This window comes from Pleurodeles waltl, chromosome 5 (genome assembly GCF_031143425.1).
Source record: "Pleurodeles waltl isolate 20211129_DDA chromosome 5, aPleWal1.hap1.20221129, whole genome shotgun sequence".
Lineage (NCBI taxonomy): Eukaryota > Metazoa > Chordata > Amphibia > Caudata > Salamandridae > Pleurodeles > Pleurodeles waltl.
In genome coordinates this window covers 689075319-689087361 of record NC_090444.1, presented here as the reverse complement: position 1 = coordinate 689087361, position 12043 = coordinate 689075319, and the positions used below count along the sequence as shown (strand labels likewise).

At 44.4% G+C, this 12043-nt stretch overlaps 1 long non-coding RNA gene across 1 annotated transcript; it reads left to right on the top strand.

The window, feature by feature from the left end:
• Window positions 1-615: 615 nt before the first annotated feature.
• LOC138297300 (uncharacterized) lies at window positions 616-7901 on the top strand. The gene is made up of 2 exons (XR_011204005.1): window positions 616-802; window positions 7813-7901. It is a non-coding gene; the product is annotated as an uncharacterized lncRNA (long non-coding RNA).
• Window positions 7902-12043: the final 4142 nt, after the last annotated feature.

Genomic DNA, 12043 nt, shown 5'->3' with positions numbered 1-12043 from the left:
GCAGCCCGACCAGCTGCTCAAACAAGCACCTAATGAGATGCTTGATTTACACCTCCCGGCACGCCGGCCGCGCAAGGTTGCTGACTGTTCTGTTTAAGAATTATACTCTCATTTAATGTAATTTATTGCTACCATCTTTTAAACTGATTTCTTTTAAACTGATTATTCTAACCGCTTTTGCTGCATTTTTTATATTGTGACTGCGTTTACTTAAGGCACAGCTGCCGGTGCACGTGATTAGAGGCATCCAGAAGTTCTTCGTTTATTTTAGTATCACTCTCCTTGTGGTGCCGTTTTCGGCCGCCATTTTGGTTAGCGCACCAGCAGCCCGACCAGCTGCTCAAACAAGCACCTAATGAGATGCTTGATTTACACCTTCCGGCACGCCGGCCGCGCAAGGTTGCTGACTGTTCTGTTTAAGAATTATACTCTCATTTAATGTAATTTATTGCTACCATCTTTTAAACTGATTATTCCAACCGCTTTTGCTGCATTTTTTATATTGTGACTGTGTTTACTTAAGCCACAGCTGTCGGTGCCCGTGTTTAGAGGCATCCGACAGTTCTTCGTTCATTTTAGTATCACTCTCCTTGTGCTGTTTTCGGCCGCCATTTTGGTTAGCACACCAGCAGCCCGACCAGCTTCTCAAAAAAGCACCTAATTAGATGCTTGATTTAAACCTCCCGGTACGCCAGCCGCGCAGCGGATGCGCCACTGGCGCACCAAAGGCAAGCCCGTCTGCGCCCGTCCGTGCCCAGGAGAGCCCAGAGCCTAGAAATGCTGCTGCACCCTCTACTAAAAGGTTGGTTTATTCCTCCTCACTAGTCCTAGCCCACAGAAATGCCTCTGGCTGCATAGCACCGCTAACCACTACACCAAATCCAGGTGTCCACTTTTGCCACAGCTGCTATTGGAGCCCCTCAACTATTCGGCCATCTAAGAGCACCTCCCATCACCTAAGCAAGCTGTTTCTGCTACATTGCCGCTTTTTCCCCACACATGGCATGCATATCTTTACTTTGTTAGATGATCACCAACTGGACACCCTATTTCTCACAAAACATGGCTTAAGGAAGATTCCTACCAATGTAGAGACCTTCAATAACTGGATCTCCACCTCTCTAGACTCTACTTTGCCGGTCAAGATGAGATCAATGAAACCAATGCACAAGGTCAACCCCTGGTTCTCCCCCTCACTGCTTGAAGAAAAAAAGAACTGCAAGAAGTTGGAAAGAATTTGGAGGAAAAATTACAGTGTCTCCACCAAGGAAATTTACAGACAATCCAATCCATTAGGAACTATCATCTTAACATTAAATTAGCTCAATCTTCATATTATAGTACCAAAATAGAGCAATCAGCAAATTCTCAGAAAAAGATTTTTCAGATTTTCAAAGAACTTACCCTTGTACCCCCTGGTGACTCACCTATAGAGGCCTCAATTGAACACAGTAATAAGCTAGCAGTCTATTTTCAGGAAAAAATCACCAATATATACTCTTCCTTCTCTACTCTCTCTAACCAGGAATCTAAGAATGATCAAGGCGCCAACACTCATCAGGCAGGGATTTCTCTCACAGCTTTCCAGCCCCTAACCGAGACACTGGTTACCAATTTTCTTACCAACATTAAGTAAGGATCACCTCTTGACCCCACCCCTCCAGCCATTTTGGCGCTGGTGTCTGACACTATTGTTCCATCACTGACCAGGATTTTAAATCATTCTTTATCCACAGGATCTCTGCCACAATCTTATAAACATGCTATTATTAAACCACTTCTGAAAAAACCTAAACTTGATCCAACTTTACTTAGCAACTATAGGCCCATTGCCCTTCTTCCCATTTTAGCAAGATCTTGGAGAAACATGTTAATAATCAACTGACCTGTTTTCTCGAATATCATGAGCTTTTAGATGCAACTCAAATGGGATTCAGACCCCAACATAGCACTGAGTCAGCTCTCTTGTCAGTCACCGAGTCCACACGGCATCTGCTAGATCAGGGTGGACATGTAGCCATTATCCTACTGGACCTCAGCGCAGCTTTTGACACTGTGGATCACGATATCCTTTGTCACAGGCTCTCCAAGACAGGGATAGAGGGTACCGCATTATCTTGGTTTTCTTCTTTTCTTACAGGAAGAACTTTCCAAGTCTTGGAACGCCTTTTCCTATCGGACACCTTTCCCTTCACATGTGGAGTGCCTCAGGGTTCTTCCCTGAGCCCAGTCTTTTTAATGTTTATGTCTCCTCATTGGCTAAAGTAGTTAAACCTTACAACTTCTCAGTGGTCACATATGCAGACGATACTCAATTGATAGTATCCCTTTCTAACACCAAGACTCCTTCTCTAACTAACCTTTCCCTATGTCTTGCCGACATTGGTAACTGGATGAACAGATCCAAATTGAACTTTAACAATGGAAAATCAGAGGTGATCATTGTGGGTAATGGTGACCCCGCAATCCTCTTGGCACTGCACTCAGAGGCCTTTAAAAATCTTCCTCCCCCCCAAGGAGCACATAAAGAGCCTTGGTGTCTGGCTCGACCCCCTTCTCACCATGGAACAACAATCTAAAAAAATCTCTTCTTCCTCCTTTGGTCTCCTGAGAACTCTCAGGAAGATCCTCAAGCTTCTTTCCCCTGTGGCCAGAAGAATTCTTGTTCAAGCTACAATACTTTCTCGACTTGATTACAGTAACTCTCTTTTTCTCAGTTCACCAGAATATGTTGTAAAGAAACTCCAGGTCGTGCAGAATGTGGCCACCAGGCTCCTTACTAATCTAACTAGACATCATTCTGCTAAGCCAGCTTTGGCTGCACTCCACTGGCTACCGATAAAACAACAGATTCACTTCTAATCTTTATGCATGGCCCATAAAGCCCTGCATAATAAAGGTCCTCTCTTCCTCAGACAAAGCATTTTCTTTCATGTTCCTACCAGAACCCTAAGATCTTCCGCCTCCCGGCTAGAAAGCTAATCCTTCTGGCAGGTTTTTTCTCCTCCGTAGTTGTCATGCTCCTTCTAAGCGCTGGGAGGCCCTAGGGTAGCCATGCACTCTATAATTTCCAAACTCAAACTCAAACATCCCACATATGCAATAGAATTATTTAACCATCAGTGAGACCCTTTGATTTGGCAAGGTGACAAAGTGCAACACATCTCCGTACATTGTCAGCACTGACGTGTTAACAATTGACTATGCACTAATTTCACATGTGTGACAAGTTCACTGCAGACCTATTTCTCTGCCCTTGCCAAGTCGACTCAGGTTGTAACGTGTACCTATACTACTGAACATGTTCTAGTTCAGATGGCTAACTTGGTTGTGAGGTTGTCATTTTGAGTTTCAGAAGGTCCGTATGCCTGTACATCTGTTGTGTGTGTGTTAATTTGTCACAATGCATATGTGTAGGAATGTGCACTTTCAATATTGTCCCATGAAGATGTGTTCTTCGCACAGTCCACTTGCTTATTGGTAGTGGGCAGTGTGAGAGCAGGAGTGATGTGAGATATTGGTACATCCTCAATGATTGCATGTGACCTTGATTGTAGTCATCATCATGCTATGTGTGTCATGGTGTCTAACCTGCAGCAAAACACATTACACACCTCTTACTCAGTACGTATGGTTTGGAAGGGTGTTTGAGTGATATTGAAAGATGAATCTTCCAAATTGTACTGCCAGTTGGGGCCATGTCTTTATCATTGTGTTATTTGAAATTGTCCCCTTGTGGCTCTGGAGTGGCATCAGTTGTTATTTGGAACTGTCATTTGTCCCTAGGTGTGTATCCCATTGGGTGAGGATATATCTAACATGCCTAGCGGTGTCACTACCTCATTGTCTTCCTGTCCACATGTCGATGTCGTGGTGTATGTGTTGTGTGTCCTAGAGGGTTGCTGTGCAGTGTGTATATAACTGGGTTTCTGTACTTACCAACAAGTTGTCCATTTCAATATCGTCTATCCTGGAAGTGTTGATTGATGGTGCAGTGACGGAAGATGAATGAATCATGTACACTCCCAGGATACTTTGCCACGATGTTGGTGATCAAACCCCGGTGATCGACAATGGCCTGCACATTGATGGAGTGTGTGTGCTTCCTGTTGCGGTATAGATGTTCGGTTGCAGCAGGTGGCACAATGCGTACATGTGTGCAGTCAATGGCACCAAGGACGTGTGGGAAGCCGTTAATTTGGTAAAACCCCTGTTTTGTCTCCTGCTGCTTCTGCTGTGTGCTGGAGAAGCTGATGTTGCCGGTGTGAGGGAGATGATAGCATCCAGTACCTTGGGTAGGAAGGTGGAGAATGATGGCTGTGAGATCCCAGCAACCAGGGCACCAGTGGTTTGAAAGGAGCCACTTGCCAACATGTGTAGTACAGCTAGCAGCTTGGTTTCTGGTGGAATGGTGCGGGGTGTCTGCAAGCTGGGTGCCAACTGTGGTTCAATGTTGCGCAGCAGCTGCTGAATGGCTTGCCAGCTGAGCTTGTACCTTTGAATGATGTCTTGTTGGCGGACTCCCAGAAGGGTTGTCCTGGTGCGGAATATCCTCTTCTGCCTTCTGCGTTGCCTTTGGGGTCCCTGCTGGTGTTGTGGAAGCTGCTGTTGTTGGTCCTGTGCTCTGCGTCTGCGTGCATGCTGGATGAAAAGCACCTCCATGTCTTCCTTTTGGAGCTCTGCTGTTGCTTCTGTGTGTTTTAATTAAGTACAGGTGTGTTTGCCCCATTTTAAAGCCTGCCCTGATCAAGGCGTTATTTTTTTGACGCAAATCGGGCTGTGCGTCATTTTCCGACTCCCAGCCGTGCGTCATTTTTGCGCAGTAGCATAAATAAGGCGCACCGGAGTTGAAGTCATTTTTTGGACGTGAATGCCTACTTTGCATGTCATTAACGCAAGGCGGTTTCCGGGAGAAAATGACGCACACAGCGGAATTTTGGTGTTCTCGGCGTCAAAGTTTAAATATGGTGCACGGTTTGCACTGATTGTGTGTCAAACTTTTTGATGCACATTCGGCGCAAACAGGGTATAAATATGCCCCAAAGTATGTAAGAATTCCTGACAGACTGAATAAATAAAGAGATTGGACAGAATAGAGAATACAATAGCATGGGCCATAGGCCCCAGTGGCAGTCTTCATATTAACATATGGCTGTGGGTGACCTTCAGCTGTGTATCGTGGTAACTACTGAGACTAGTGAAGTGTGATCAAACACATTATTCCTGCCTTGCTGTGTTGCCATGCTGCTTGCTGTTCCCATGGCTGGGTTAAGAAGAGTGCACATGCACTCCTTGAACCCAGGCTAACGCCACGGCCCCTGTGCCGGCCCACCTGTCATGAAGTGAAAGGGGCATGAACAAATTACAACTGCCCAGATTCACCAACTGGACACTGCCTTCTGTCACACAGACCTGCCAAGTGGTGCTAGCCCAGTCCACAGCTCTGCCAAATACCATGCAACACTAGGTATAGTAACAAATGACATTTCCTCCATCACCGCAGCTACCTACAAACTGCAAAAGGAAGTTACATTTGGAAATGTCATTACATTGCAATAATTACTTGGTTCCCCTTACGATAAAGTGTCATTCGATATGTCACACTTAAAAAGGTATTATGTCACACATAAGCACACCATAGCCACTAAACTGTCACACATAAACAAACTTTAAACTTGTCTGCTATAAATTCGTGACCGATGGAAGTGTGTCAAAGGTGTGATTTCCTGCTTTTCACAGTCCTCTACATTAGATCGCACACATTAGGCCAGTTATGTGGGTCAGAATCCATACATCACCCCTGTTACACAGCGTATTGCACCAGTTGTACCTGTTGTAAGCCGCGCATCAATGCCAACGCATGGAAGTGACTGCAGAAGTGCTAATACGCTGTGCATTCATCACGTAATGGCCATTTCAGTGGCGATGCGTCATGAAAAACGCAGTTGTCAAAAATGGGCGGGATACACCCAGGAAATGACGCAAGGGGTGTGGCAGGCTGCATACTAGGAAGTGTGAAGTTACTTTCACTTTCTCTTACTCTCTGTTTGTGCTGGGTGTTGGATGTGTTTTTGAGAGTGTCTGTGGTGATCTTGTGGTCTTGTATGATCTGTTCATGTCTTGTGTCTTTTTAATTCCTTTTTGTCCTTTTCATTGTTTTGTTGAGATATGTCCATCTGTTATGGGTAGTTATAGTTATAAGGGGCATTATTTGGGGTTTTAGTGTGCAGGGAGGGCTAGAGACATGTCAAGGGGGGAAAATAATTTTTCGGAGTCAGAGTTGGGTGGATTCATCTTTCTGATAGTCCATTACCTGCACAGAATGCTGGCCTTTGGGAGTAGTGTCAGCCGGAGCTACTCACCCAAGGACAAGTAAGTTCGGCGGCAGAGTGTGTGCAGACTTCAGCAGATGATGTTTGGAGTGGATCAGACTAGAATCCAGATCAAACATCGATGGGCTGACGTGGTGGCATGGGAGGCTGTCGTCCAGGCTTAGACTGGAGATTGGCAGGCCAGTAGGAATGTATGTATGTTCCATCTGCATTTAGTGATGTAGCTATATCAGTAATGCCAAACATAAACATGGACTGTACACCAATTGTTTCGTTGTTTTTTCATGTTGCAATGTGCAAAATATATATAAAAATGATTTAATATAAGAAAATGAAGGAAACTAAGGGAACGTATTGTGCCTCAGAGTGGCTACATGAAGCAAGCATAAAGCAAACACAGTGGCAGTGGCTCCATTGCCATACCCTGGCACACGGGGCTGTTTAGTGGTGATAGCTTTCAATGAAAATGCATGCAATTATGAGCATTCCCTTATGAAATGTACATGAATGTCCAGGGGATACATCCAAATTGCCAGAGCAACACTGTTAAAGGCTAAGCAGGAGATTTTTGTCCAAACTCCATTTATGTTTAATTTTCCATGTGTGCTCCATTGTGCTACACATGCACACAGATTAATGTGCCTTATAAACATCTACATGTGCAGAACTTTGGCCCATATTTATACTTTTTTAGTGCTGCATTTGCGTAATTTTTTTACGCAAAAGCATCGCAATCTTACAAAATACAATTGTGTTTTGTAAGTTTGCGCTGCTTTTGCGTGAAAAAGCGGCACAAATGCAGCGCTAAAAAAGTATAAATATGGGCCTTTGTGTTTTTCAGGGCAACACCAAAACACAAAACCTGTCAACAAGGCATGCAGCCTTGCACAAAGTTGAAAGGTACAAAGATTTGCCTCTAGTCAGCACTGTGTGCACCAGTGGCAGTAAACCCCTATATGGCTTTTACGATGTCACATACAGTGTATGCTTGTCGTTTTCCATCAAAGCACCACTTAGGCCCATATTTATACTTTTTAGCGCTGCATTTGCATCAGTTTTTGATGCAAAAGCGGCACAAACTTGCAAAATACAATTGTATTTTGAAAGTTTTGCCGCTTTTGTGTCAAAAAGCAGTGCAAATGCGTCACTAAAAAGTATAAATATGGGCCTTAGTCCTTCTGAGGGCCAATGTTGTCACCCATGTGTCATGGTACAATGTAGTCTGAGATAATGCTGGTAATCATTACTAAATACATCACATGCCAGAGGCATGCTTCAAACGTGATGATGGATACCTCTGAACTTCATCATCCAACCAGCTTGGGCCTGCAAGCGGATTAGCTGCATCCAATAATCTTGTCATATTTAGATATATATGTCAAAGCTGTAGTGTCTGAAATACTGGGATATTGGAAGATATAAATTTAAGCGTATGTGAAAGCACTATTTACAATGCAATGTCCAAATTCTTGTCTTCTAGGTGAACATCTCCGATTCATATGTGCGGACATGGACACTTCCTGGGACCCCAATTCTACCAATAAATGTCAAAAGTACATGTATGCAGCATTTTGGTATCTGTGTTTAATCTATGTGGAATGTAACATTGTAATTTGTTCTGGTAGGTAACAATCACCTACTACCAATTTGCTGTCAGTGTGCTAAACACAACGGAACCTGCCCACACATTCATTTGGAATGAACAAGGAGGCGTTTCATTGTGAACGTATGCCACATATGTTGAATCAATCAATCAATCAGGAAGTTGTAAAACGCACTACTCACCCATGAGGGTCTCAAGGCGCTGACGAGGGGAGAGGAGCAGAAAATGGAGGGAGGTGCTGTTACTGCTCGAACAACCAGATCTTAAGAAGTTTCCTGAAGGTTAGGAGGACTTTGGTCTGGCGCAGGTGGGTGGGAAGAGTGTTCCACGTTTTGGCGGCGAGGTGCGAGAATTATCTACTGCTGGTTGTAGTTCTGCGGATGCGTGGGACGGTTGCGAGGGCGAGGTCGGCGGAGATGCCTGGTCGGGTGTAGAAAGAGTCTTCTGTTGAGGTATTCTGGTCCGGTGTTGTGCAGTGCTTTGTGAGCACAGGTGAGGAGTTTGAAGGTGATTCTCTTGTTAATTGGGAACCAGTGTAGGTGTTTCAGGTGGTCTGTGATGTGGCAGTGGCGGGGATGTCCAGTATGAGGCGTGCGGTGGCGTTCTGGATGCGTTGCAGCCTCTTCTGGAGTTTGGCCATGGTTCCTGTTTAGGGGGCATTGCCATAGTCCAGCTTCATCAACATGCATCACTCTTTGTTTGCTTAGACATGCTGCATACGTTTGAGGTCTCCTGCAACACCATTTCAGTGTGACTGACCATAAGTGTAGCCAAGTATATCTGCTGTGTTACACCTAATTTGTTTAGAGACAACATATCTGTCCTTGTAGCGGTATGTCAAACCAAAAGCTAAATTGTGAAAACATGTATACCTGTGTCTTGTTTGACAGTATCAGTAGGGTAGCCATCACATTCTAAGCAATTTTGAATATGATAGATACAGCAAATGTTTTTGTGATGGACCAAAATCATCATAATTGATGGACCTGACCCATGACAGACAACAAAAAACAAGGCTACATGTGTGTTTATACATTATCATATGGACATCTAGATCTTCAATTTCTCAGCCTACCACAAGTTATGGCTGTTGTAATGCAGCCGCAGGGTACTTGAGCCTCCCTCAGAGACATGGTGCAAGGGTTCCTGCATTATCTGCAACAAAGGTCTTGGTCAGATGAGTACTCCAGAATGCATACACACACTACTGAGCTGTACTGTGTAATTTATCATGTGTCCAGATGAATGCAGCCTTGGGATGATGTGTGTACAGAGCATATTTAATTAAGAATCCCCATGTATTTGGCTACAAGTATGTACCAGAAGCTGATGTCATGTTTCAGAACATTTGCCTGAGGATAAATTATTGTATTATAATGGTTTACAGAAGATAAATGACAACCCCCTAACCATATATTTGCTATCTGACACAAAGTGAAACCAGCAATGTGTGCTGTGTTATGTCACTTCAGATGGGGTATCTGGACTGTATCACCTTAACCACTTTCACTTATATTGATAAGCCAGGATCAGCCTACTTGCATGATGCAATCTCAATATCCAAATTTTCCATTTCTGAACTGTGTCCCCTATTTGAAATCTGGATATCATCAGGAGTGTGAATCATTGTTCTGTATATGGTTGTAATCTCATTGTGACTACATGTCCATATTGTGCACCTACACAGAGGGCACCTGACCCAGTTTTCCTTGCTCAAGGAGGGGATGTCTGTAGTGATAGTATATCGTCCATATATACATCTCTATTTCTGAAGTTGATCTGGTCAGGCACATATGATTGTGTTACAATGTCAGCCTATTTTACACACATTGTGCCTGATTTAAGAAACGTTGGGCTGCACAGAGTTCAGCCCCACTTTTCTTGCGCCCCCTAACGCCACCATGTGTGTGCCGAATCTAAGATACGGCGCAGCATGGGGGTAGTTAGGGGAACTAGCGTCAACATTTTTGATGCAAGTTCAGAGCTTTCCAGGATTACCGTTAAAAAGTTTGATGCTAATCCTGCAAAGCTAATTGAGACCCATTGAAAACAATGGTGTGCCTCCTTTAAATGCCTGCTCCGAGTAGGTGTTAAAAGTGCTGAAAAAACTGACGCAAATATATATTTTTTCTTTCAGCCCCCTTAACGGGGAACACCCCTTTTGCATACATTATGTTTGGCGCAGGCATAATGTGGAGCAAAGGGTGACAAAGTGGCACAGTGCATGCATAGCTACTTTGTAAATTTGGTGCTCAATTTTGGCCTTGTTGGGCCACATTAGCATAAAAAATGGCGATAATGTGGCAGTAGGGGCTCTTAAATCTGCCTCTTAATATCTCCAGGGAATGAGGTCCCAAGAGGTGTGGATTAGCTAGAAAGTGGATCATGTCATCTGCATATAGGAAGATTTTGTCCTCCATTTGTCCACTCCACTCACAACCCTGGACCCACGCGTCACAGGGGATGATCTAAGCCAAGGACTCAAAGGGTAGGGCAAAAGCAGCTAGGACAAGGGGCACTCCTGCCTGGTGCCACTATAGATTGTGAAGGCATCCAACACCATTCGATAGCAGCCATACATAGGTTCTGAACTTCAGGCGAACCCTCTCTGCTCCAGGACTTTGAATAAAGACCAGTCGAGTGAATCGAAGGCCTTCTCGAAGTATAGTTCAGCATAGATTTTGATCTCTAGGTTAATCAAGGAAAACAGATGGTACGATGAACATTAGGTGAGTTTCGCAAGGACCCTCTCGATGTCTACGTCCTCCTCATACAGAGCAAGGAGATAGTGGCCAAGCAGGTCTCAAATATTTTGGTAGAATACCAGGGGAAACCTATTGGGTTCAGGTGTTTTCCTCAGTTTCAAATCAGTGATAGTATCACTAGTTTTGTCAGATCTAATGGGCTCATCCAAGTTGTAGCTTAGAGTTAATCTTGGGGTTGGTTAGCATAAAGCATATGGTAGTACACCCTTGTGATCAGGAGTTGGCAGCTTAAGTCTTCCATTGGGGTAAGTGAGATATGCCGGTCCAGATCCAATTTTGGTGCTCAAGTGTGCATACCTGACTGAGCATGACTTTCGCTTCAGGTGTAAGATAGCCTTTCGCTACACTCTTAATAGTGACCTTTCTAGCCACCCACATTATTATCGTGGTCAAAATATGCCTGAAGTTCAGTTGATAAATGCTCTGAATATTGGGTATCGACTAAGTTTCAGACATTGAGACGCCAGATACAGTGTTAGGTGGTGTTTGGTCTTCTTGAAGTGAGTAGCAACAGGTGAGTGGCTGTAGATTCCTCCTTAGAGGATCATGACCCCTATCAAGTGAAGGAGGTCAGTGGTAGGAAGGAGAAGTGGTTCTATATGGACAGATGTGTGGTGTGCGGCTCAAGTGTGTGTATACTCCCAGTCCCCTGGGAGTCAGATACTGCAAGCATCGCATAACCCAAGCGAGTCCATCCAGGTCAGAAATTGTTTAGCTCGGGACAAAAGGCTCATTGTGGGCGTGGCAGAGGAATCAAGAGTGGAATTGAGGGAGGCAGTGAAGTCACCCCCTATCATACTGAGCCCCTGAGGGAATGCAAGGATGGCATTTTCGATCACTTTCAGGGCTGTGGCAGTACATAGGAACTTAGAAAGTTATATTACTGACCTTCCAGGAGACTATCCACAACTGTAGAGGTCACTACCAGTGGGAATGTCTTGTGCAAAAGAAGAGCTGCTCCTCTGGAACCCCCGTACAAGCACTGCATGAAATATGAAGTCATACCCAAATCGCTGCGGAAGGGGACAGTGAGTGCTCTATAGGTGTGTCCCCTGAAGCATCAGTACTGAGGCATGAACCGTTTAGTGTGATGTAGGACAGCCATGCATTTGCCCCTGTCAAGGAGGCCATTAACATTCTATGACATAACCTTAAAATGCATCATTGGGGTCACCATTGGTCACCCTATGCATAAATGTAGAACAGAGGCTCCGGTGTGGCCAATACGAGAGAAAACTACCATCATGTGTAGAAAAGAACTACCATTTGGGAGTGTGTCTGTGTGCAATTCCCTGCATGTGAATGTGAAGTGGTCTAGAATTAAAACACAAAAACAAAACTAT